The following is a 26,403-nucleotide window of genomic DNA, read 5'->3' as shown; positions in this document are numbered from 1 at the left end:
TGCAGCAAATTTATGGAGGATTTGAGGTTCATAAACATCATGGGATTTGACTCAATTAAAAAGAATGGAAATCGCAAGCCCTCTATTTAAAAGTTGTAGTAAAATGGACGGGCGAGGATATTCTGGCTAGATCTCTCTGCTTCCATTCTGAGCCGTTTCCGGGAGCACAGCACAGGGGCCGGGCCAGCCTCTATTTTTGCCTACTTTCCTGCCCTTGACACACAGAAATTCTGCCATGAAGAGCGAGAATGCGTGGTCCACCTGTCGCTGAACATTTCCTGAGAGCCTGGGAGGTGCCCCGCAAAGTGGTCGGAGCGTGGGGGGGGGGTGGCAGAGGGGAGAAAACGTATCGGGTCCTCAAGGCACGGGGCATAAGAGACTCCAGAGCTGCCCACGGGCTGCAAGGAAGCGGCCTGGTTTGGCAGCCGCCAGACTCGCAGACGCACAGGACACCACGGCTTTCCAGAATGCAGCCCCCGATCCCCAGGGCCCCCGAGCCTCTCTCATCCAGTTCCAACGCTTTGGAAGTGACGGTGCCTGCCCTACATAGGAACCCCTCTGCGTGTTCTCTCCTGGCACCATTCGTCAAGATGAGGAAAGCTGGGGGTGGTAACCAAAGCAGTTCTAATCCCGTGGGTCTGGTTCCCAGAGAGCCACATACTGGGGAACTCCCACCTCCACCTTAGGGAGGGAGCCCATCCTAGCAAGGGGGCCCGGTCATTGCCCGGTATGAACGCTACCATCGCTGGATGGACAGTGGCGTGGAAAAAATACTTCTTCATTGCTCAAGTCAAGAGTTTTCTTCAAGTTGGCTCATCTTTCTTTCTAAAATGAAGACAATAACGTACCTCGCTCAGAAGGCAGGGCCCCTGTGAAGACGAAACAAGGTGACAAAGGTGATGCTTCAGGCGGGACCTGGCACCTCATAGGTAGGTAGGTAGATAGGTAGGTAGGTTGGCAGGTGCTCAAGAGATATGAGATCTCATTCTGGTACAAGGCCATCTTTTTCTGCTCATGATTCATTTGGCTTTCTGTTTCCTCACTCACTGAGATTTCTGTATTTCTTTGACACACATCATAAAGATACTTTGAGGAATGTTGCCTATCCCCCCTCATTACTGAAAGAACGTGGGGGTCCCTGGCTGAACGAGCCTGTGGCACTCTACGCTGGTCATCTCTCAAGTAAGCACAATTCCTCATACGATCACCAAGCCCAGCTCACGTTGCTGCCACATTCCATCCTTCCTTTCCCTTTTGCCCTCCTCCTTTCTGGATCGGAGTAGGTATTTCAATAACCCCTGACAAGTCATGGAAAACGAGTTTCAGTAATTCGAAGATAGATCTCACATATAAAGTTGCCTTTTTGGAATCAAACACCAGCACCCTGGCCAAATCGTGCAGAGCGGAGGAGGGGAGAAAGTGAAAACCCTGCCATAACACAGAGCCCTGGGTGTTGCTGGGGATTCTCGTCCTTAAGCAAAACCCGCAGCAGGGACGTCCTCTCCTCCTTGGGAATGAACCGCTTGCCGGATGCCTTGCCTTTGGGGCCCCCGGGCGGCGTGTGCGCCCCTGGAAAGAGCGGGGGCGGAGGCGGGCTGCCTGCCCACCCTGTAGTCCGTGCTTAAGTCTCCGTGGTGATTTCTCACTTTCCCGGGCCAGAGGGGCATCATGAATGCTGTGCTGCCAGCCGGCGGAGTGGAGGCTGGGATGAGAACTCTGCCCCCCGGGAGCAGCAGGAGAGGAGCTCGGTCGCCCATCTTTCCTCTGTGGACCCCCCTTCTGGGCTCCCGGGTCCTTGCAGCAGGGCCCCTACAGGAGCTGCTCTATGAGCAGACACATCCTTTTTCCTATTATAGTTACAACAAAAACAATGAGCAGTAAATCCACCAAGGGTCCTTGTCGGCTCCCACAGACCAACATTCTCACACAACCCAAGGAGACTTGTCAGTGCACTGACCCTCTCGTTCACTGTCATCCAAGGGGCTTCTCATGCCTTAAAAATAAATATTAGCACAGACAGGGTGCTTTGTTTCACTTTGACTCCCCTAGTCGACGGTCGAGGGCTCAGAATGAGGCACTCGCAGGGCGAGCACGGACAGAAAAGGGTATAAAAAGACTCACTTCTGCCTCTGCAAGTCAGAACCGAAAAGGTTTTTGCTGTGTTGGCTGGAGGCTTACTAATTTGGTGGATGCCGGTTTTAGAGTCCAGCTCACTTTGACTTGTAAATGAAAGGTGTAACCTCACCGAAATTATCCCTCTGTGCGCCTCTGTACCCCAACACACCTCACACACACCCCTGTTGTCTAGGCTGGGGTGGGGCAGACGCTCACTGAAATCATTAGAAAGCTCAGGAAACCAGGAGGTGAAAAGCAAGCAGCTCAGCTCAGTGAGAAGACAGAGGCAGGCCCTTCCCGCAGCCCGGGCCGCGGTCCTTCTCCCGTCCTTCTCCGGGCCGCGGTCCTTCTCCCGTCCTTCTCCCGGCCGCGGTCCTTCTCCCGTCCTTCTCCCGGGCCGCGGTCCTTCTCCCGTCCTTCTCCCGGGCCGCGGTCCTTCTCCCGGCCGCGGTCCTTCTCCCGTCCTTCTCCTGGCCGTGGTCCTTCTCCCGTTCTTCTCCTGGCCGTGGTCCTTCTCCCGGGCCGCGGTCCTTCTCCCGTTCTTCTCCTGGCCGTGGTCCTTCTCCCGGGCCGCGGTCCTTCTCCCGTCCTTCTCCCGGGCCGCGGTCCTTCTCCCGTCCTTCTCCCGGGCCGCGGTCCTTCTCCCGTCCTTCTCCCGGCCGCGGTCCTTCTCCCGTCCTTCTCCCGGCCGCGGTCCTTCTCCCGTCCTTCTCCCGGCCGCGGTCCTTCTCCCGTCCTTCTCCCGGCCGCGGTCCTTCTTCCGTCCTTCTCCTGGGCTGCGGCCCTTCTGTTGTTGAGGCTTGTGGAATGCCTGGCTGGTGCCCAACGTCACCGCCATCCCATCCCACCCACACTCCCACCTGCAGGTAGGATGGGACCTTTCTGTTGTGCGGATGAGGACCGAGATGCTCAGAGAGGTTCCAGTGAGCTCTGGGTTACCAGAGGCAGGGCTGCTCAGTGGTCTCCCCGAGGGGAAGAGCAGATGCAAGAGACCACAAGGGAGTTCCTGCTGTTCCTGGATTCCTCACAGTCACACAGCAGGGCTGGGCCACGGCCCTGCTTGGGGGAGGAGCACCAGCCACGTGCCAGTGGGACCTCTGCCCCCCACACACCCGGGCAGCCCACCCTGTCTTATCTTCTCCCCCACCATGCTCTCCTCTTCTCTTGCGTGGCCCTGACCCTTTCTCCTTTCCTGTAGACCAGTTACTCTCAGTCTGACCAACACGGTGACCTCACGCAGGGAGTCGGGGTCCACCCACCTGTACAGAGTCTGACTGCCTTTGTTGAGTTTGTCACCCAGGCATCAGGATGTTCAAATACTCCCGACTGATTCTAACGTGCAGTTCGGATGGAGCCCTGCCTTACTTAAACCAGCCAGACCCAGCCTGCAGAATCCAACTCTACCTGGACTTGATCAGTTGAAGAGGTGGCTGACCCCCAGGGTGGCCTTCAGTGACACCCCAGCCGTGTCAACTGAGAAACCACATGACCACGTTGAGTGGCGAAGCCAGCCCCTGGAAGGGCCAAGTGTGCCTTGGCTGGTCTCCGAAGAGGGATTCAGGGAAAACACATGTTCCCTTGGGTGCCAGGGGACGTCACGGGCAGGTGACAGAACAAGAACCTCCTAGCACAGTAAACAGCTCAAGACAAGGAGTGGCCGTGCCAACTGGGCTCTCCCGTGAGCTCAACCCACAAAGCAGACCATAAAGCTGGCTTCTTCGGCCCCTTTTGCAAACCAGCTCCCCAGTTTATGACACACATGTGCACACACCATGCAGGACAGACCACTTCACGATGAGCCCTGCTTTGCACCATTACTCTTCAGAAAGGCTGTAGCACGCCTCCTGTTTCAGACTGGAACATGCCTCCTGTTCCGACTTTGGATGTTTGCCTGGGGACAACACAAATCACGGCCAAGGGTTCCGTGCACAGTACAGACTGCCGTCCCAGAGGGATGTGCAGGCTGGACACAGAAGTCACGGCACCGCTGAGGAAGCAGGCCTTGTGTATGGAGCACTGGGCACAGAGCTGGTGCACACAGGTCACATGAGTGAGCCGATGCGTGTCATACTGAAAGTGGGGCTTCAACCCATGGCTGGCCACGAGGCAGGAAATGCTGGGGAAGGAGAGCAAGCGCGACACTTTCCTCCAGGCTGGTCAATCAGCATGGAGAGCGAGCCACGGCACCTCTCAGTGCAGGCCACTGGGGAGGCAAGAAGTGACCCCTCTGGACACCCCTCTCTTTGGCTGCAGACCAGGATCAAGGAAGAGAAGAGCAGAGGTGGGGTGTCTGCTCCCCCGGCCCCCGGGATAGCTGAATGGGCCTCCTGCGGAGCTGGAGTTGTGAGGCGCGCCCCAGATCCCAAGAGGCTGCACATTAGCAGAGACACAGCCGCAAGGGGTGTGGGGGCTCAGGGATGGTCAGAGACACAGGCTTCCCTCTGCTGGCTGGGACAGCTGCTCCTCCTGAGAGACAGCTGCAGAGGGGGGCCTTGCACTTGGCGGCCAGCTCGGCTGTGCCCATGGGCACCTCGGAGAGCTGAAGCAGCTTCAAAAGGAGAGGGGTTTCTAAGCGACCAAGAATTAAACCAACTCTGAGAAAGGGGGCTGAGGACAGAGGTGGCACTGGGAGGGTCAGTTACATGTACGGTAGGGGTTCAGGAAGGGGACATCATGACGTCGCCCCCTGTGTGCGGGGGGGCTAAAAATGTGTCTCAGAACTCTGTGTGGACATCTGTAGCCATGCACAGGAAGCAGCAGACACTCGGAGAAAATGTCTGCTCTCTTCTCTTCTCTGTCTCTTGTGCCCATGAAGTGGTGTAATTTATTTTAGCAAGAATAACTACTCCTCTCCCACTGCCTGACTTAGAGCTTCTTCTGAAGGAACCTTGCCTTGGAGGACAATGCTCTGGCCACCGTGCACAAAGCCTGCCCTGTGGCCCTGCCCCACCAGCACACACGATCCCAGGCCCACACAGGTGCAGACAAATGGCGGCCAGGACAGAAAAGAAAAAGGCATCTTAAAGCAACAGAATAGATCCAATCTGGAAATGTTTAAACTATAACCTGATGGGTGTGTACAGGGGCTGGCTCGGCCAATTTGAATAGAGACTTGTCAATTGTGGTCAGTGAGCTGGAGAGGCCAACACTGGCATTGCCCATGCCAACCTTGACCAGCGAACTGAGACAATCTTAGGAGTGAATACATGACATCACGTTGGTCTCATTATCTTGACACCAACCCAGTCTCCTAACTGCCTTTGTTCAGGTTTTGTGCTCGCCAAGCTTCCTCTGAAACCCACCTCTCTTCCCAGGAAAACCTGCCCTCAGAGAGTGTGAGGGCGGGGGCAGGAAAGCACGCACGTCTCATTGCAAAAGTACATCCTGGCATTCTGGTTTGAACACCTGGGGGGGGCAGGATGGACAAAGCAGGTCTCTCAGGTGCCGTGATGAGGTTCAGACCCTGGATCGGGTGAATTCAGAAAGGAACGCCACCCTTAGTGGTCTCTTGGAGGTCAGGCTTCCTTTCCCCCAGTGACAGCCCCAGAGACTGCTGAGTCTTCCATGGCCACTGACTGAATTTCTACACGTTTCCTTGAGCGAAGACAACAGGTACAGAAATGAGGGCCCAGGTGCCGTGCATGACTGCCACGGTGCCAGGGGCAGGGACGACCTCTGTCCCACTCCCTGATACACGGCCAAGTTCAATGTTGGTGTCAATTTTGACCTGTTGAATCCTTCAGCCATGCTTGATTCTGATATAATCAGACTGAAGACCGTCAAAGATTGACCGGAAGGTGTAAGATACTGGCTCTCAATGAACACAGGACTTGGGGATATGTCTCAAATATATATACATGAGGCCTTGGCCGTTGGCTCAGTGGTAGAGCATCGGCCTGGAGTGCAGAGGTCCCGGGTTCGATTCCCGGCCAGGGCACACAGGAAAAGCGCCCATCTGCTTCTCCAACCCTCCCCCCCTTCCTCTCTGTCTCTCTCTTCCCCTCCTGCAGCCAAGGCTCCATTGGAGCAAAGTTGGCCCGGGTGCTGGGGATGGCTTTGTGGCCTCTGCCTCAGGTGCTAGACTGGCTCTGGTTGCAACAGAGCGACGCCCCGAATGGGCAGAGCATTGCCCCCTGGTGGGCGTGCCGGGTGGATCCTGGCCGGACGCATGCGGGAGTCTGTCTGCCTGCCTCCCCATTTCCAGCTTCAGAAAAATGCAAAAAAAAAATATATATATATACACACACACACACACACACACACACACACACACACACACACACATGAAATGATCAAATATAGTCAAGATCACAAATAAAAATATACCCCAAACTGAAAAAAGAGTGGGCCAAAACTAGGTGAAGTTAATTCTGAAACCTCTTTCTGAAAGAATTTCTAAGGAAAAACTGTTTAGTATCACAATGAAAGGATGGGTCTTTTATTTCTTTCATTCTTTCTTTTTTGTCTTTGTGTGTGTGTGTGTGTGTGTGTGTGTGTGAGAGAGAGAGAGAGAGAGAGAGAGAGAGAGAGAGAGAGAAGTGAGAAGCATCAACTCATAGTTGGGTCATTTAGTAATTCATTGATTGTTTCTCATATGTGCCTTGACCTAAGGGTTCAAGGTAAGCTAGTGACCCCTTGCTCAAGCAAGTAACCTTGGATTCAAGCTAGCAACATTGGGGTTATGTTGATGATCTCATGCTCAAGTTGGCAACCTTGGGGTCTTGAACCTGGGACTTTAGCGTCCCAGACTGACGCTCCACCCACTGTGCCACCACCAGGCAGGCAAGTATAGGTCTTGAAGTAAAAAAGTCTTTGGTTCAAAGGTTTGACTGTGACCTCTAAAGGTGCCAACAAGGCTAAGCAGGGAGAAAACAAAGGGCCCGACACATGGGAAGTGGTCAAGAAATGGCCATTAAAAAGTATCTACACAGAAGAACAAGATGAGGTAAGAAATAAAGAAACTTTATACTTACTCTGCATCAGGCACAATCTAAATGCTTTATTATATTAACTCATCTCATTTCCACAGCAACCCTGTGACGTAAGTACTATTATTAACTCCATTTGCTGATGAGGAAAACAAGGCACAGAGAGGGGAAGTAGCTTGCCTAAGGTCAGCACAGAGCTGGGACTTGAATCCAGGCATTCTGTGCCCTGAGGTTGGAATGTTAACCAATTTACTGCCTTTTTCCATTACGTATGCCACACCGCATTATCTTTGAACCATGGTTACGACCAGACAAAATTGTCAAAGCAGCTTGGGTTTTTAGGAGGAATATTTAAAATATTATAAACCTCTTGCATGTAGGGGAGTGGTCATTTGATCCCTCAGTAATCTGTCCAAGATAGTGACGTGTACCAACTATTTTTGTCTCAGTTAATATACAGCACTTTATAAACACTGACTCAACTGCAGTGCCCGAACATAAATTATCACGAGCCCAAGTGCTAAATAGCAGTTGATTTCACTCTGCCCAAGCATGCTATCTATTTATACTTTGCTCACTTCTGTGGAGTTCAAAATGCTTTATGCACATTTCATCACCGCTATGCTTACGTCGATTTATCGTCTTTTTTTTTTTTTTTTTCATTTTTCTGAAGCTGGAAACAGGGAGAGACAGCCAGACAGACTCCCGCATGCGCCCGACCGGGATCCACCCGGCACGCCCACCAGGGGCGACGCTCTGCCCACCAGGGGGCGATGCTCTGCCCATCCTGGGCGTCGCCATGTTGCGACCAGAGCCACTCTAGCGCCTGGGGCAGAGGCCACAGAGCCATCCCCAGTGCCCGGGCCATCTTTGCTCCAACGGAGCCTTGGCTGTGGGAGGGGAAGAGAGAGACAGAGAGGGAAAGCGCGGCGGAGGGGTGGAGAAGCAAATGGGTGCTTCTCCTGTGTGCCCTGGCCGGAATCGAACCCGGGTCCTCCGCACGCTAGGCCGATGCTCTACCGCTGAGCCAACCGGCCAGGGCCGATTTATCGTCTTTATTATACACACGTGGCTAGTGTACCTCATAATGCTCAATATTTACTACAGGGTCCTCAGTTTTCCACTATGTCTTTATAACCTAAGTGATTTGCTGACTGCCTTTAATTTATACTTGGTGGAAATGTGTTGACTTCGAAAAAATGCATTTTACTATCTCTTTTAGCTAAATTCACTTCGTATTGATATGACCACTCTTGTCCCTGAATATTAACCATGTATAATTTGTGTGTGTGTGTGTGTGTGTGTGTGTGTGTGTGTGGCAGAGACAGAGAGAGTCAGAAAGAGGGACAGATAGGGACAGACAGACAGAAAGGGAGAGAGATGAAAAACATCAATTCTTCTTTGTGGCTCCTTAATTGTTTATTGATTGATTTCTCATATGTGCCTTGACTGGGGGGCTACTGCAGACCAAGTGATCCCTTGCTTGAGCCAGCAACCTTGGGCTCAAGCTGGTGAGCCTTGTTCAAACCAGATGATCCCACGCTCAAGCTGGCGACCTCAGGGTCTCAAACCTGGGTCCTACGCATACCAGTCCAACGCTTTATCCACTGAACCACTGCCTAGTCAGGCAACCATGTATAATTTTTTATCCTTTCCAATTCCATTTTATGGCTGACCTCAAACTAGACTAGATCTGTTGGTTTAAAACTGAGTCCAGTTGCCTGTTTTGACTTAGTTGACTTTTTGAAGTTCATTATATTTATTCTCCTCATTTTTTCAGGTTGATTCATGCCTAGGCTTTATATACATTTCCAAATTGGATTTTCACCTTTTCTGTCTTCATACACATGAGAAAAAAATAAACAAACAAATATATATATATATATGTATGTGTGTGTGTGTGTGTATTCCCCCCCCCTTAAGTGAGAAAGTGAGAAGCAGGGAGGCAGAGAGACAGACTCCCGCATGCACCCTGACTGGGATCCACTTGGCAAGCTCCCTATAGGGCAATGCTCTGCCCATCTGGGGCCGCTGCTCTGGTGCTAGGCATCCAAGCTACTCCAGCACCTGAGGCAGAGGCCATGGAGCCATCCTCAGTTCCCAGGATCAACTAGCTCCAACTGAGCCATCGCTACAGGAGAGGAAGAGAGAGACAGAGGGAAGGGAGAGGAGTAGGGGTGAAGAAGTAGATGGATGCTTCTCCTGTGTGTCTTGACCGGGAATCAAACCCAGGACATCTATCCACTGGGCCGATGCTCTACCACTGAGCAAACCAGCCAGGGCCATAAATAAATAAATTTGGATGATGAAACAGAGTAAGGAATAGAAGAAGTCCACAGAAACTAGCCCAAGGAGAGATGAGTGCCCAAACTATGTGGTACATGGAAATTCGGTTCAGGCGCGGTCAGGAGTTAACAGAACCATTTAGAAGCTGCCTTTGTGCTGGATGCATAAAGAAAAAGAAGGAAGAATTGTCATTTGATATTTCTGTCAGTGACAAATAAAAATAGCTCGATGCTTAGCCTGAGGCTGAGTGTTCTGTTTTCTTTTGTTCTCCCCTCTCTTGAATATCTATCTTTGTTATTGAAAACAGACACTTCAGCCTTAAGCATTTCCCTAAGTTTTTTTGTTTGTTTGTTTGTTTTTGCAAAGAGGACATTATTAGACCCACAGTCCCTTTTCAGAAACTGGCAGTTATAATTTCACTTGACATGCATTTTTGAAGGTTTCACCTTGCCCGGGTGTGTCCTCTGCCAGCATGAATGTGGGAAGATGAGACAGGTATGGCCAGAGACAGAAGAGCAGAGTCCTAAACACCCACAATATTGATCATGGTGTTGGAGGAGTGTTTGGAAACAAAGTCCCTTATTCTAGGAATGTCTGTGTGTCCTGGTCTTCCTGATGCGGTGAAGGTCAAGGACAGTCTGTAGTAAATATCCTCGTTCAGTAGAGAAGGTCACTTGGAGACTCCAAGCTGCACAGATGCCCCGAGTTCTCTTTTATCTCCGGGCTCTGCATGTTCGGTTCTCTCCTTCCCAAAGAACTGGCCATCACTATTATTTGCCTTTCAGGATGCAGGTTAGTTTCCATTTCCTCCTAAAAGCCTTTCCTAATGCTGGGTGGGATGCCTATTTTGTGGCCACTGTCTCCTATGCCCCCCCCCACTTAGCTTACCAGGTTGAAAATGCTGGGATCACCTTCAGATAAAGGCCATGTCTCAGGGAAGAGTTGAATGAAGACTGGGTGAAGGGTGGAGGTAAGCTAGAGGGGACATGGGGCACGGAAGGGGTTTCCCGTGACTGGTATTGTTATCCCACCTGGCCAGCCTGGGTGAAGCCCAAGGAACTGTGGAAATCTCTTAAATGGAGACCAGGAAACCAAGCCTAAAATGAGGTCAACTAAGAAAAATGACATTACTTGCATGTTTTCAAAAGCAGGTTTTGCTCTTTTATTTTCCTTCGTTCTTTATCTCAGGGAAATAAACCATGGTGCAGTATTCTCATCTGAAACTGGGTCCGACCCAAGGGCCGGAGCAGTGTTCCGATGGCACTGCTGACCCCGCGGCATCAGCATTGCCGAGAAGTTCCCGCAGAACCTAGCGGCCCGGTAGTCTCCAGTCGCTTTGTGAGTATATGTTCAAAGGTTCAGATGAATGAGAAGCACAGGACAAAAAGAAATTAATAACAATGGTGAGAAGCATGTGCTAGAATGCGAGAATAATAGCAAACAATGGAAGCATGTTTTCTGTTACAGCTCGTTTTAAAATTCTCTGTTGCAACAGCAAAACAGACTCTGTGGAGATTCTGTGCACCGGCGCTGTGGCTCTGGCAGAAAGACATGTGGAAATGGCATGGTCTTCAGAGTGAGACCGAGTTTGGGTGCCAGCTCCCAAAGCTCCTGGCTGGACCACTTTGCTAGTCACCGACCTGGGGGCAGCCTCTGTTTCCTCACTACCTTTCAGGCTTTTGTGAGGTTTAGAGAAGATACAAGTGCTGACCACTTCATGTTGGTTTAGTCAGTGACTGCTAGTGTGATCACCATTATCTTCAACACTGCTGGGGAAACAGTAAAAGCATCACTTTGGAAATGGTGAATGACCCTACGTGGGGACTGAAGTATAATTGTTCGTGTGATCCGCATCAAGGTCTGAATAAGCCAATTAGAATGCGCCTAGAAAATGGTTAACTAACGTAAAGAGAGCAAGCTTCTAAGTAATTTAATAATACTCGTTTAACGATAAACACTATGTTCATATCAACTTACCTTAGTGTGTCACAATTATTCACTTTAATTTAGAATTATTGAGTTCTATTATATTAACAGAACAGTGTATTGTGCATGCTCCCAGAAAGTCCTATGCACATACACACACACACAGATGTGTATTTAATTTTTTGGTCTCCGCTATGAGATACCCCTCTTCAAACAGAGTTCACCACTGGCCCTCGACAGTGATCTTGGGCATCTTTCTAAGTGAGTTCATATACATCCACAATGTTCTCTATCAGCGGTATTTCAGTCCATAGTGTCCATTTACCATTATTTAGCCTGTCCGCCACAGAGCTATTTCCTTTCCCTCTCAGTTTTGTTTGTTTGGGGTTTTTTTGTTTTTGTTTTGTTTTGTTTTTGCTTTTGCTGCAAAAACAAAATAAACAATGCTACAATGGATGTCCTTACATACATGTAGGAAAACCCCCCAGAAATGTAATTGCTGGGTCGAAGGTTATGTAAATTTTCAATATTAAGGTCAAACTGCCTTCCAAAAAATCTACTAGACTATACTCTTCCTCTAACAGTTATGAAAAAAAAAAACACCAAACGTTTGCACTTGCTTCTCCTAATCCTCTCTTTTTAGACGTGCCCCAGAGAAGTTATAATCAAGTTATAATAGCAACTTGTTTAAATACTTACCCTTTAATATTTACCCTTAATTCACGATAATTTCTCACAGTTCTTATCTGCAGACGCTTCAACGTTAAAAATATGAACAATGCAAAAGGACAAAAAGTTCCTGCCTGTCTGAGCTTCGGGATAGAAAGTTCTTCCAGCCGGAGTGGTGTAGGAAAAGCTGCCGATGCCCCCAAAGGAAAAAGCAACAATAAACCAAACCAATCACAGATCAACTCACTGAACTCACTTTGCGTGAATTCAATGTTCCTCTCCGTGAGGCTCAGAACTAGACACTCCACACACCTTATCTCACTTTAGGGTCTGTGTATTTGTTAGTATTTATAAGCCCCAATAAACCCCTCACAGATTGCCTGATGAGACCTGGGGAAATAAGAACTGTCCTTCACCTCTGATGGCCAGTGGTGATGATACACCCCTCCTCCTCCCACCCCTCCTCCTCCCACCCCTCCCCCGCAGCCGGCTATCAGCCCCCAGTCTCTCCTGACAGCGGCCATCTGAGATAACTGAAGCTCCCAATGACCCCAAGGCTTGGTGACATCCTCCCATACCTTCTGAATCATGAAAAGAGACACATACACATCTGGCATAGTTTTGATGTTAGGTATGTTTTTGTTGTACTTGAATTCCATAAAAGATTGGTCATAGAGAAGCAGTCTATTGAAACCTCTAGGTTAAAAAGAATTTTGAAAGAACCCAAACGCCTCACTCTTCTAGCGAACAGGAGAATTTACTGTACTTAAGATCAAGTGGTACTGACCGTATTACTCACTCCCGATCTCACCATCAAAAGTTTTTTTCTTCCCCACTTCTGTCACACAGAGAAAAAGTTTACCTTGACAGGTGATGCACTCCCACCAGGGTAAATATATAAATAAATAATAGTAATAATTTTTTTTTTTTTAAAACAGCTATTTCCCATCATTCCTCCTTGTCAGGATTCAACATAACTGTTAAATCCACCCTTAATAAGGACCTCCCCATTAACAGCTACATCACTGAATTAAAGCAAATAAGTAATTGGTCTGGAATGTAAAGCTTGACTTAATGATTTTATGCCCCACCATATTCTTTGTGATTTTCCAATAAAAAGGAAGTCCCTAATTTACATTAAAATTTTTTTTCTAAAAAGTTTTTCAAAGGTCAGTTTTGTGAAAGTTGATCTACATTTCCTCCCCCAAATTAATAAGGTTACACAGCCTCCCACCCTGCAGGTCCAAAGCCAGGTTCCATGAAGTGTCAGGAGTCAGACACCAGCAGTGCGGGGGGGGGGGGGGGGGTTCAGGCCCCCACTCACCCCTGGAGGGCACATCTCACTTTGAGGTGGCAGGACCACAACCCCAGCCCGGCCTCCTGCAAGGGAGGAAGGCCTTCTCGTGGCCCCCTTTCTGAAGGCCACGCCCGCCGGGAATCTTTGTTTTAGTCAATATAAATTCCCTTGCTGTCTGTCTATGACAGGCCAGGCTTCAGCTGAACTCCATTTCTTAGCCAGAAAAATTTTTGTGACATTCAGGAAGAGGTCATCTGTATTCCACAGTGTCACTGACCTACTCAAATGAAAAAGATGCCTTTTATGTGTGTGAAACACAACAAGCTTGAAGTCCCTGGAGGCGGGTTTCTGTGGAATCACTCACTGTGGGTCTCTACGCATGCAGAGAAGATACTCCATGAAGAAGTGAAACTGACCCGGAAGCTCAGGGCAAGCCCTGCAGCTCTCTGACCCGTCAAGTGGGGATTCTGAAATCACTGCAGGAGAGCAAGTAAGATTCTAGGACAGCGAGGCTTCTGACACTTCATGGAACATGGCTTTGTCCTTGGTGGTGCTGGTGTGGTGGGGGGTGACCTCATTAATTTGGGGAGGAAATGTAGATCAAGTTTCAAAAACCTGACTTTTGAAAAACTTTTGGAAAAAAAAATTTGAATGTAAATTAGAGGCTACCTTTCTATTAGCCAATCACAGAGAATATGGTGGGGTATAAAATCATTTGGTCATGCTGTTGGGCAGGTGGTTATATGTGATGAATTAATTATGCACCAATCAGAAGGTGCTAAATGTTGAGATGTGAAATATAAAATTACAAAAAACAAAAAACAAAAACAAAAAAAAATGTATTTTTTGCTCCAGAAGACGCACCCCCCCCCAAAAGTGGAGGGGAAAATGCCCGTGTGTCTTATGGAGTGAAAAATATGGTATTTTATTAAATATTTTAACACATCACTTGGTTCAGAATATCTTTTTTCTTATTTCCTCCTTAAAACCCTAGGTGTGTCTTATGGTCAGGTGCATGTTATGGAGCGAAAAATATGGTAATAGCTGTTTTTTATTTATTTTGCATTGTTAAAAAAAAAAAGCCCTAGCCAGGTGGTTCAGTGGATAGAGTGTCATCCTGTTGCGCAGAGGCCGTGGGTTCAGTCCCTGGTCAGGGTGCCGATGAGACGCACTCAATGAGTGTACAACTAAATGGAGCAGCTAAGTGGGACAACTAGTTGATGTTTCTCTCTCTCCTTTACCTCCTCTCTCACTCCCTCTCTCTTTCTCTCCAATCAATAGAAAGATTAAAAAAAATAAAACACCTGGAAATAAAGCTTGTGACACTGATGTCACCTACAATGTGGTGCCTCCGTCCTGCCTTTGACAGCTGCCCGTCCTGGTGCTCCGGGCGCGGGGGGTTGCTGTGGACAGTAAGACAGGCGCAGCTCTTGCTTTCAAGGGGCTGAAAGAAGAAACACACAAAGCACTGACGTATAATGTGACAATGTCCGAAGGACTAACGCAGGGTGACAGGAGAACTGGGTGGTCCCAGGGACCTCCTCTGGGGCATGACATTTGAGCAGAGACTTGAAAGACAAACAGGAGTGGCCCTGGACAATCGGGAGGAGTGCAATCCAGGCAGGTCACAGGTAGCACAAGGCCCCGAGAGGAGGACAAGTTTGCTACGTTAGAGGATCGGGAATTCAGCGCACGTGCAGCGAGTGCTGGACAAGGGTAAGAGGGGAGGCTTGAAGCTGTGCGAGGGCCAGGCTGGGTAGGACTCTGCACACCAGACCAAGGAGTTTGGAGACAAATCGACCACACCCCTCTGCCAAGACCCCAAACGTGAGAGATGACCAAAGCCAGTGGAGGTCAGGGGCACCTGAACTATACCCTTCTCCCGATGCCCCTCACTCAATCAGTGGGCCCCCGGGAAGCGTGGAGGGCAGCAGGGTTCCTGTAATGACATCAGAGTGTGAGACCACAGCCTCAGCACCTGCCGTTACAACAGCGTTTATTTGGTCAAGACCAAAGTCAGCAAAAGACCTGAGGCCTTGACCATACTCCAGCTCTCAGACTTGGTCCAGCCTTCCACTCCTCCCAGAAATACTGCCTGGGTCCACACCCTGTGTTTAGATATGCCACAGGGTTTAGCCCCCCAAGCACTGGCACATCCCATACTTCTCCTGTTAGCTAATTTTGGGGACATACAGGGAAACTCTCTTTCTGAAGTTCTTCTTTTTTTTTTCTTTTTTTTCTGAAGTTGGAAACGGGGAGGCAGTCAGACAGACTCCCGCATGTGCCTGACTAGGATCCACCCGGCACGCCCACCAGGGGGTGATGCTCTGCCCATCTGGGGCGTTGCTCTGTTGCAACCAGAGCCATTCTAGCGCCTGAGGCAGAGGCCAAGGAGCCATCCTCAGTGCCCGGGCAAACTTCGCTCCAGTGGAGCCTTGGCTGCGGGAGGGGAAGAGAGAGACAGAGAGGAAGGAGGGGGGGAGGGTGGAGAAGCAGATGGGCGCTTCTCCTGTGTGCCCTGGCCGGAAATTGAACCCGGGACTCCTGCACGCCAGGCCGACGCTCTACCACTGAGCCAACCAGCCAGGGCTTCTTTCTGAAGTTCTTGATGCATTTCCTCAAAGAAAAGGGGTTAACCAATTCTGCAGCCGTACATGGGCATGTTTCACGATATGAAAAGGAACTCCCGAATATCAGCACCCCGTGACGAATGTCATACTCAACCAGTAAAGACCTATTTTTAGCAAAGTCAACCACTAAGTGCTGAGCCAAATAAAAGGCCACGTGCTGTCTGAGAAGCACATGTTATTGTGGTCATCAAACAGCTAACTCCGTGTGAAGGTTTCCATGGAAGATGCTGGTTATGAAAGCAGAGTGTCCTATAGCCATTGCTATAGAAATTTAAATAAATTGGCATAAATGGCAAAGGGGGCATGGACTTAATAACTAAGTTTCAAATGACATTTCAAATGAGAGAATACACTCAACACAACATAGGGCAAAATTGCAGACATCCAATCAATGTCAGTCTACTTTTTCTTTAGTGTTCTGCTTCCACGGTATGCCACATTTTTAGCAAGCTTAGAGTTTTCATTTTTTTTTTTTGTACATTAACACCATCCAATGACATATAAGCAAAAGGGTTAAAATTTTTATCTATTCACAGCTGTCTCTTCGGCACCTAGAAAAGTGCCTGATTATGGTAGATGCTCAATGAATAATCATTGAATGAATGAATGGGAGGATCTAGTGACATGAGGTTGAGTTTGAAGGTAAATTATCTTGACAGCTGAATTGTCTGATATGTTTTGGGTGCACGAGACACATCCTGAAAGTGCATTCAGAGAGTCAATTTGTAGATGCAGCCATCTTACAAAGTAAATGACCAAAATCATCTATTAAAGAGTGCAGTGGTTCAACCACACCTTGTGGTCCTTCGACCTCCAATAAAGCACCAATGAGAAAATTCTGGTCCTAAGGGTTCTAGGATTAGCAGGAGACCAATGATTCGTAGGAAAGTGGGAATTGCCATAGGTAAGACTTGCCTTGAATTCAACCTCAGGCACGTTGAAGGCCAGCCCGAGGAGGTCCTGCGGCCTGCAAGCCACCTCCCAGTCTCCCCTCTCCGGGACAGGGGCTGCCCCAACACTGAGTAGTCGGGAATTAACCAGAGGGACTCCAGAACAGAAGGAACCCACCTTGGTCAGAAAGCTCTGCCACTAAGAAGCTGGGTGGCTTTGGGTCAGTCATTCAGTATATGGTCAAGTTGACCTTGGTTTCATCACATTTAAATGACCAACAATAGCCTATTTTATTTTATTTTTTATTTTTTGTATGTGTATATGACAGAGACAGAGAGAAGGAGACAGGGACAGACAGGAAGGGAGAGAGATGAGAAGCATCAACTCTTCACTACGGCACCTTAGTTGTTCATTGATTACTCTCTCATATGTGCCTTGATGAGGGAGGGGGGCTACAGCAGACAGAGTGACCCCTTGCTGAAGCCAGTGCCCCTGAGCTCAAGCCAGCAACCTCGGGCTTCAAGCCAGCGACCATGGGGTCATGTCTATGATCCCCCGTTCAAGCCAGTGACCCTGCGCTCAGGCTGGTGGGCCTACACTCAAGCTGGATGAGCCTGTGCTCAAGCCGGCAACCTCGGGGTTTCAAACCTGGGTCCTTTGTCTCCCAGTCCGACACTCTATCCACTGCACCACCACCTACCTGGTCAGGCAACAATAACCATAGCCTCTCTAAATTCAAAAGTCCCGTCTGCGCCTGGACGATGGTGGTTCCAGCTAGTACCCATCCACACGCTTCGCTGTAGTAAAAATCCATGGATGGAAACCACAGATGATAACAGGGGAAGAAAATAAGGAAGAAAAAGTCCTTCCTTCACCCTCTTTTCAAGAACGACGGCTCACAATTGCTCACATCTGGTATGCCTCAATGGTAACCATTTGCAAGGTTCAAAAACATTGAAGCTTGAAAGTGAAATAAGGAGCTTTATCTTCAAAAGGAAAATTAAAGGCCCGGAGCAGACCACTTGGGACCTTTTTATTATACCTGGATAATGGCAGGTATTATTACTCCATCCAGCAGTATGTTTTTTATGAATAGGCTAACACATAGCCTCAGGCTGTAAAATCGTGCTTTAGGATATAACATGTTGATTCAGAACCAAAATAAAATACTGTTTGTATGGTAGGTTTTTAATGAAAAGTCTAAAAACACACCTATTTAACAAACCTCTATTTTTATAGAGCCGGCCTAAAAATAAAATTAAAAAAAAGCCAGCTTAAAAAAAACAACAACTAACTATGGGTGGTCTGACACCTAGAAGTGGTACAAGAACCCTTTGTCAAACCAAGTGTCTTAATTTTTGGTATGGAAAATGTGGTCACCACATAATTATAAGCCAGAGAAAGTAAAGAGTTTTAAAACTCCCTGTGCAGGAGAGGAGTAATAATTCGTTAGCGTTCAATAAAACTGTAATTTAACCAGCTTTTAGGTATGTAATGATCAGCATTAAAATTAGAGCACTTGACAGTCTTCTATTTTACCTTATGCTATATTTCGAGTGCCTGAGTTTCTCCACAAGACTTAGGTTCTTTGAGAACCAACACCGTGTTCTCATGTCTCCGTGCCCCCCACTCATCCAACCCAGTCCATGGTTTGTTTTTTGTGTTCAATGAACCACAAAGAATGTTTCAGGGGGGAAAAAAAAGAAAATCAGGCGAGAAATAATTCAGGGTAAGAGGAAATCTATGCATAACTTGTTTCAAAGCTATTCTCCAAGGCTTGAAGACATTTCAACTACAGGCTTTCAAAGGCTCAGGTATGGGAAGAGGTCATTGGTACGGGGTTTGGCAATGGGACCGAGTCCAGAAAAGAGTCAATGCTAATTAAGTAGTGGTAAAGGAAGAGGAAAGAAATGTTTCCTCGTGTAACTTTTGTCACTGGGTTACTCAGATCTTTTTCCTCATGAAAGGCGTGGTGAGGGGTAGACCCCACGGAGGGGGCTACAGCACGATCGGCTCTGTTTGGTCTTCTGGGGCCTTGGAATGAAAAGATCAAAGCCAAATGTAGAAAATTAATCTGAGCTGAGCATTGCATACATTAATATGCTCAGTTAACTCAGGCAGCAAGACGGAGCTCCAGGGGTGCTTATCACAGGACAAAACACAAACGTCTTTGCAGAAGGCTGGGGCAGGGGCGGACCTGGTCTGCCACCCCATGGGGAGCATTAGAGCTCAGATTCTTCTCCGTTAGGATTGCCTCCATTTCTCGCATTTCTTAAGCTGCACATTGCCACCTACTTTTTCCTCTTGACCATTCATATTATCTATGCAATTGTTAATATGAATCCTAACATGTTAGCATCTAAACTCCATCTCCCAGACTATATCTCACACCCAGAAGTGGGGGAAGAAATAAAATGAAAAGAAACAATTCTTTCTATGTTTTGATCTCTTGAGACAGAAAATAAGATGATTATAATACAGGTGAGGCAAAGTACCACTTTCCTGAAATAGGTAGGATACTTCTGGCTTAGGGACACGCAGTTGCCGCGTTCCTGTGAGGTCAAAGGGAACCGATTGCGCCTGGGTTCTGAGGGTTGGCTTCTGTGAAGGACACCACAGTGATTGGGATCAGGAGGATGGACACAGTGGTTGTGATCGGGGAGGATGGACCAGGCTCCGACCCCACCCTGTCCCTTCAGAGCTGTGTCATTGTTGACAGGCCACACTCTCTCTGAGCCTCGGTTTCCTCGCCTGAAAACAGAAAAATGTGCATGCTGCCTGTGGTTTTCAGGACGTAGTGAGTGCCGGGCAAGCACTGAGCCTGTGTCCATCATGTGGTGAGAGCTCACTGCCTGATGGGTATTTCTGTCACCATCTTCTGCTGCAATCTGTCTTGCTAGAGCGGGGCAGGGTGCACAAGGAGCATGTCACACTGTGCCTGTGTTTTCTGTGAAGTTCGGCGGGGGGGGGGGGCTGCCTTGAAGGAACAGCGCCCAGGAGGTGAGGGGCCGCTGGGGAGGGAGAGAGGGAGAGAGGAAGAGGGGAAGGTAGGAAGGGAGGGAGAAAGGGAGGGAGAGGGGGAAGGAGAAGGGGAGGTAGAGAGGGAGGTAGGGAGGGAGGGAGGGAGGGAGGGAGGGAGGGAGGGAGGGAGGGAGGGAGGGAGGGAGGGATGGATCAGGGAGGAGAGCTTCCATAAGATAACATCGTATTCAATCTCTCATCCTCATTCTTCTCCAATCATCACCAAGTATTTTAAAATCAAATAGAAACCATAGCCAGCAGATATGGTGAGGTGAAACATGTAGTTGGTGAGACATGATTCTTCTATTGGCAAATGGGGTGGGGGGGAGCAGGGGGGGAGCAGAACAAACAGGCAAAAGACTCAAGTTAAATCAGCCCGTCTTCCTCAGTTTGCGGTGGGATCTCCTCCATGGAGAAGTTCGGTGCCTTGTCATACTGGGTCATGAGTGGGTTGTATTTGAGCTCTTCAGGTTATTTGGTTTTTATTTTGTAAGGAAGTATAGTAGTTACTTGCTTTAACAACAAAGCAAAGTGGTTTTAGGTTAAGGAAAAGAGGACTGAGATCCTGAAGGGAGAAGGTACAAACTGACAGTGTTACAGATCTGCACGGGCGCCAATGCACACGCAGACGTGGACTCAGAAGGCATGCCCACTGACATCCACACAGACAACCACACAGGGAGACTAACACGCACAGACACACACAGAGGCATGCCAACAGGCATACACAAACACAGAACATATGCCCACTGGCAGATGCAAAGACACACAGATCTACATACACATGCACAAATACACACAGATGATACACAGCGGCACACGTACACACATAGGCACACACAGACAGACACATACACTGAGACACACAAACGTACCCACACCCTACCCAGGTTTGACCCACTCCCCTGAGGCGTGGCTGGCAGTCTTATGAAAGTCCAGACATTTCCGACCACACACAGGGTAAATATGATAGTAAGAACCAAAACCAAAACAATAACAACCACTAACACAACCCCGAAAAGCACATTTTCAGGCAAGTAAGTGTCCAATGAAACTTTCAAGGCCCAGTTCAGGAACCTCGAGGGAGAGAGATGCACACATGTCCCTGTGTCAGCCCTGTGCCTGCGGGGTTTGCCTGCATGTATTTTTGTCTTTCTTCTGCAGGGCCTCACCGATATGACAGGGTGATTTAATTCTCCACAAACCTCGCCTCCTCTTGGTTCTTAGAATGTAGGTGGATACCACTACCGGTATTCTTAGAGCTACACAGCCTCCCACACCCGACAGAGAAGAGAACTACATTTCACTGAAATCCTGACTTTTAGCTATTTGCAGGTTTTTCTTGATGAAACAGGAAACCGAACTGGAGGCACTGTTGTAGATACTGATAAGGGGGCGTCCAGAGTGAATGTTCTCTGTGGCAGGCAAAACAGAAACTGATTTATATGTGAAAAGGCCAGTACCCATTCCCCCTTACACCTTGCAGAGCAGAGCAAGAGTGTAGGCACTTTGATCAGGTGTCCACATTTCCTTAGGACCACAGTCTGGTCTAAGGCGTCTGTGAAAAGAGTCCCCAAAGATTTTTCCTGTCATCTCCGGTGGCAAGACAGTCAACAACCAAAGAGGAGAGAGAACTGCCCGTGGGCCACGTGACGGGTGGAAGTTAAGCTGCGAAGGAAGGGGTGGTATTCACATGGGCCCCAGAACCATCAAGAGGGCGTTTAGGACGAGCCAGGCACCTGTCTCGGGGAGCGGGCAGTGAGCTGGCAGCACTTTGGGGGGACAGTAAAAGGTGTGGGACTCTCCCTGCATGACTTCTGCTCTGACTGCTGCATGGACATCCAATTCACCAGAGGGAAGCCTCTCAAACTCCAGGTGAATGTTCCCGACCAGGTATCTGTACCTTGAGTGTGTAACAAATAAAAAAAAGTCTAATTTTTCTATCCAGCACTGACATCAGACTTCCCATAAGATGGTCAAAATGTCTTGAAGTCCAGATTCCTGGAAGTCCTTCCAGAGACACTCACCACTCCATCTGTATCCATCCCCCACTCCTCTCCACCGTGATACAATGTCCCTGGGCTGATCTCCTAAGATCAGCATGAAAGAGAATAGAAGGTTCCACGTGACTTTACTGAACAAGTGGGGTTTTTTTACTAAGCTTCCTTCACAAGAAAGTTTAACTTATTCATTCATTCATTTATTATCGGCAATAAAATTCTATGACCATGAACTTTGCTAAGACTCAGAAAACCTGGATCTGTCGTTAACCAGGAAAACCACCTGGGACCATGTACCTAACCTTCCTAGCCTCCCTATGTCTCCATTTACTGGTCTCTAAAATAGAGAAGTCTGGGCAGGATGGTTTCTCAGGTGTCAACCTTAGCATTCAGGGATGGTAGATTTATGTGGATTTTACTCTATGAAAGACAGATACCCTGCTGGATGTCATGAAGGAGAAAAACATGCCAAGACATGGGCCCAACCTCATCCTGTTTACGGTGACATTGCCTGGCTGTTTCCAAACTTCCATCATAGGTTATGTTGATCGGGCATCAGATTGCTACCTCTATAAAGTTATGCCTGTCTTTGGTGCTGAGAGGTCCTCAGTCAAACGGGCCCGTTCCTGTGTGACCAGACGTCACCCAGCCTCCCGTTCCTCCTGCAGCCCACATCTCGTAGTACCAACCCCATCAGGAGCCTTTGCCAGGACTGCGTGGGCCTGAGCTGCCATGCTGGAAGGTGGGATGATTCCTGATCCATGCAGCCTTGCTCCCCAAAGTGGATCCTCGCTCATCCCTCAAGAATAAGTGTCCTGGCTCTCAGCCTGCAGCCCGGGGGACGAGAGACCTGTTTCAAAATCTGTGCTCCTCAACCCTGTCACCATCTGGGCTCAGGCAGCCAGGTTGCCCTTAGGCAGAACAGCTTTGCTAATCAATCATGCTTCAGGGAAGCGGGTGGTGGGCCTGCAGGCCCACCTTGCCGTGACCAAGCCCCTGTGAAACCCTCTGCCTGGGAATGGAAAAAAGAAGAAAAACAGTCTACTATCCATATCCACTGCAGGAAGGCCAAAACAAGGCTGTATTTAAAAATAACTCCTCTTTCCTAAAGGCTGGAAGCAAGCTAATGAGTGTAACAAGAATTCCTCTCCCAAGATTTCCTAGTGACTAAGATCAGGATACAGAGCTCTCAATTTGAATGATAACGTCACACGCAAAACAAGAGAAAACGTTAGGGATGTTCAAGTATTCAGAAATTACAAACGATTTCTATTTTTTTCCATAGAATCTCCTGAGAAGACATCACATGTGATTGTGAAGTATTATTGTGGCATTTAGCAAGCAGTGCTAACAGTTAATGCCATTTGAAAGTAAGATATAAGACACAAGTCCCTACCAATAAAATGCAGTTATGGGAAAAGGTCAAGTTTGTTGTCACAGGCTGAATATGCATCCTGGCTGTAACCTGCTAGTTGGGGAAAGTCATGAAACTTCTCTAAGTTTTTAACACACAGCCTGACCAGGTGGTGGCACAGTGGATAGAGCCTCAGAGTGAAACACGGGGAACCCAGGTTCGAAATCCCGAGGTTGCTGGCTTGAGCATGTGTTCCTCTGGCTTGAGAGTGTGGAGTCGCTGGCCTGAGCGTGGGATCATAGACGTGACCCCACGGTCACTGACTTGAGCTCAAAGGTTGCTGGCTGAAAGCCCCAGGTCACTGGCTTGAGGAAGGGGTCACTCACTCTACTGTAGCCCCCCGGTCAAGGCACATATGAGAAAGCAATCCATGAGCAACTAAGGTGCCACAATGAAGAGTTGATGCTTCTCATCTCTCTTCCTTCCTGTCTGTCTGTCCCTAACTGTCCCTATCTCTGTCTCTCTCTGTCTCTGTCACAAAATAAATAAATAAATAGAAGCACACAGACACAGCATATATATATTCAACCGTACATTCAAGATGTAGAATTGTTGTAAGAATTACGTCACACACTATGAACTATTTCTATTCTATAAATACAAGAGAAATGTAAAGAATCTTTATAACAGACATATTCAAATGTATGTTCCTTTATCCAAAATTATTTGACCTCTAGTGTTTTGTCTTTTGTGTTATTTTAGGAATGAGTTTCTAATTAATTCAGTTTAGATGCATTTCTTATCTAAACTCCTTACACATTTTCAAAGCCCCTGCACAAGTGACAGAGAACACAGCTTAAAAATAACCAAAGAAACAGCACCACGGGAATAGACCAGATGCAGAATTTTAAAAGCATTTAACCTTTCCTCAGCAATGCCCTTCTGGTCACTTATCTCGCTTACACAGGAACCGGCTACTGAACAAGGTTATCCATGGGAGTATTGTTTGCAATATCAAAAGACTGGAAATAGCCAGGTGTCCATCAACAGGGGTGGTTAATTAAACACGTGTTGGCAGATAGTTACACATTGACCCCCAATGAATGGCTCTGCCTGGTGTTTACTTTCTTGTGTGGATCCTTCCCACACTGACGCTGGGTTTGGCCCTGTGACCCAATTTAATATGAAACATCAGCCAACGTGATGCAAGCGGAGGCCCAACGGCCCTTTCAGAGTGGGCCATCCTTCTCTGCTCTTGGTGTCCAGTCACTACATGAAGAGACTCGGGCTAGTCTCCTGGAGATGCAAGCTCAAGCTGGCAGCCAGACTCTGCCCCTGACAAAGCCACTGTGGACCACCTGGCCCCAGCCACGCCGCCTAATAACCTTGCGGTAAGTCTGTGCAAAACCGCTAAGCTGACCCAAATAGCTCTCCTGTAGAATTGTGAACAAGTAAAACCATTATTGTTTTAAACCTCTAAGTAACGGAGCAATTTGTTATGCAGCAGTAAATAACCAATACACCATGATGTCCTCAAGCAATGAAATATTATGAAGGTAGTATCCCACCTATAAAAATAGAAGGATGCACTCTCTCTGTACTGACACACTCAGCTCTTCAACATAAACTGCTAAAGCAGGGGTCCCCAAACTTTTTACACAGGGGGCCAGTTCACCGTCCCTCAGACCGTTGGAGGGCCGGACTATAAAAAAAACTATGATCAAATCCCTATGCACACTGCACATATCTTATTTTAAAGTAAAAAAACAAAACAGGAAGAAATACAATATTTAAAATAACAAACAAGTAAATTTAAATCGACAAACTGACCAGTATTTCAGTGGGAACTATGCTCCTCCACTGACCACCTATGAAAGAGGTGCCCCTTCCAGAAGTGCGTCGGGGGCCAGATAAATGGCCTCAGGGGGCCGCATGTGGCCTGTGGGCCGTAGTTTGGGGACCCCTGTGCTAAATGAACAGGCCAACTGAAGAACAAGGCAAGTAGAATACTGCCTCTTGTGTAAAAAAAAAAAGAAAAGAGAAGAAGAAAACCATTATGTTTATTTTACATGAAGAAACACTGGATTTATGTACTCAAAAATTAACATACCTAGACCTGTTTCAATATGTAAGGGAGTAGTGAATTAGGTAGATGGGGACACAGGTGGGTATGAGAATATCAATATATATCAGTATATGAACCATGTGAGTATATTATCTCTTCATTTATAATATGTTTATATATTTTTTAAAAGTGAGAAGCCAGAATAATATAAAATAGTAACGACAAGGCTTTAAAAAGTTGAATTTTAATCTCATTTTCATCCCACCATGATGTTGAAATCATGTTACCTACTTTCTTATGGTCTTCCTTTGAACCAGAATAACCCCTTCTTCGCAATACATATGGTTATTTGCACACACCTCTTATCTCCCCTGTTAGATCATAAGTGCCTTGCAGGCAGGGACCACATTTCATGCATTTTTTTTTTTTTTTGCATCTGCAACTGACAAGCATAGTGAAGGGCACAGGACAAAGCCCCCTCAGATAAATGGTTGTTGAGTCAGACAAACAAATACCATTCTGACCTCACTAACTGTTGCCATGGATAACGCTGTTGAATTCAATAGAAACTTCCACAGCCTAACTTCTCTCCATCTGTGCACATACGCCACACACCACCTTGGAGGAAGACTTGGCAAGCACGTAGTACGATTTGGGTCTTGCGTCTCTCACCTGTGTACTTAGGTCTACTGGGCAGAGCATCGACAAAAGCTCAATTTGAATGCCAAGGAAGGGGGAAAAGCTAAGCAAACTCCCCTGTTTAGAAAAACAACAACAACACCCATGTGATTAGAGGAAGTCTAGAAAAAGAAAGATCTTGTATTATTTGTCTTAAGTAACAAATTTCACTTCTGTGGTTGAGTAAGCAGCAGCCTGTAGCAGATGCACATTGCACACAACCTGAGGGGCCCAGGTAGGGGGGCTGGGGGAACGGAAAGAGCCAGAGGCTCCCCATCTCACCCCCAGGTCTCCGGAGAGGTCCGCGCTTGGGCCACGGTGGAGCTGGTCTGTTGTGACTCTGGCATTTCTACGGAAGAGGAGACCATTTTGGGGTTTGGCCCTTCTCACTGGAAATCTTCACTTACTGAGCATCGGTCCTTTTCTCACTGTGCCCTGCCCACCTCCTCTTCCATTATAGTTCACTGCGTCGGTATCTGATCCCTCGGGAAGCTTACCCTCTTCCGGAACAAGTCTGGGAATCCTGCGCGGCTGTGGTGCCTT

At 48.0% G+C, this 26,403-nt stretch overlaps 1 protein-coding gene and 1 long non-coding RNA gene across 3 annotated transcripts in view; one reads left to right on the top strand and one right to left on the bottom strand.

Annotated features, from left to right (window-relative positions):
* The window catches only part of BCL2 (BCL2 apoptosis regulator), a 186,382-nt gene that overhangs the window by 61,404 nt on the left and 98,575 nt on the right, over positions 1-26,403 (bottom strand). The window lies entirely within an intron of this gene.
* On the top strand, positions 4,272-12,080 carry LOC136315224 (uncharacterized). Its single transcript, XR_010727465.1, has 3 exons — positions 4,272-4,396; positions 10,518-10,667; positions 11,995-12,080. It is a non-coding gene; the product is annotated as an uncharacterized lncRNA (long non-coding RNA).

The sequence above is a fragment of the Saccopteryx bilineata genome, chromosome 11, assembly GCF_036850765.1.
Source record: "Saccopteryx bilineata isolate mSacBil1 chromosome 11, mSacBil1_pri_phased_curated, whole genome shotgun sequence".
Taxonomy (NCBI): Eukaryota; Metazoa; Chordata; class Mammalia; order Chiroptera; family Emballonuridae; genus Saccopteryx; species Saccopteryx bilineata.
Note: the sequence above shows the minus strand (reverse complement) of the source record. Positions and strands in the feature narration are given on the sequence as shown.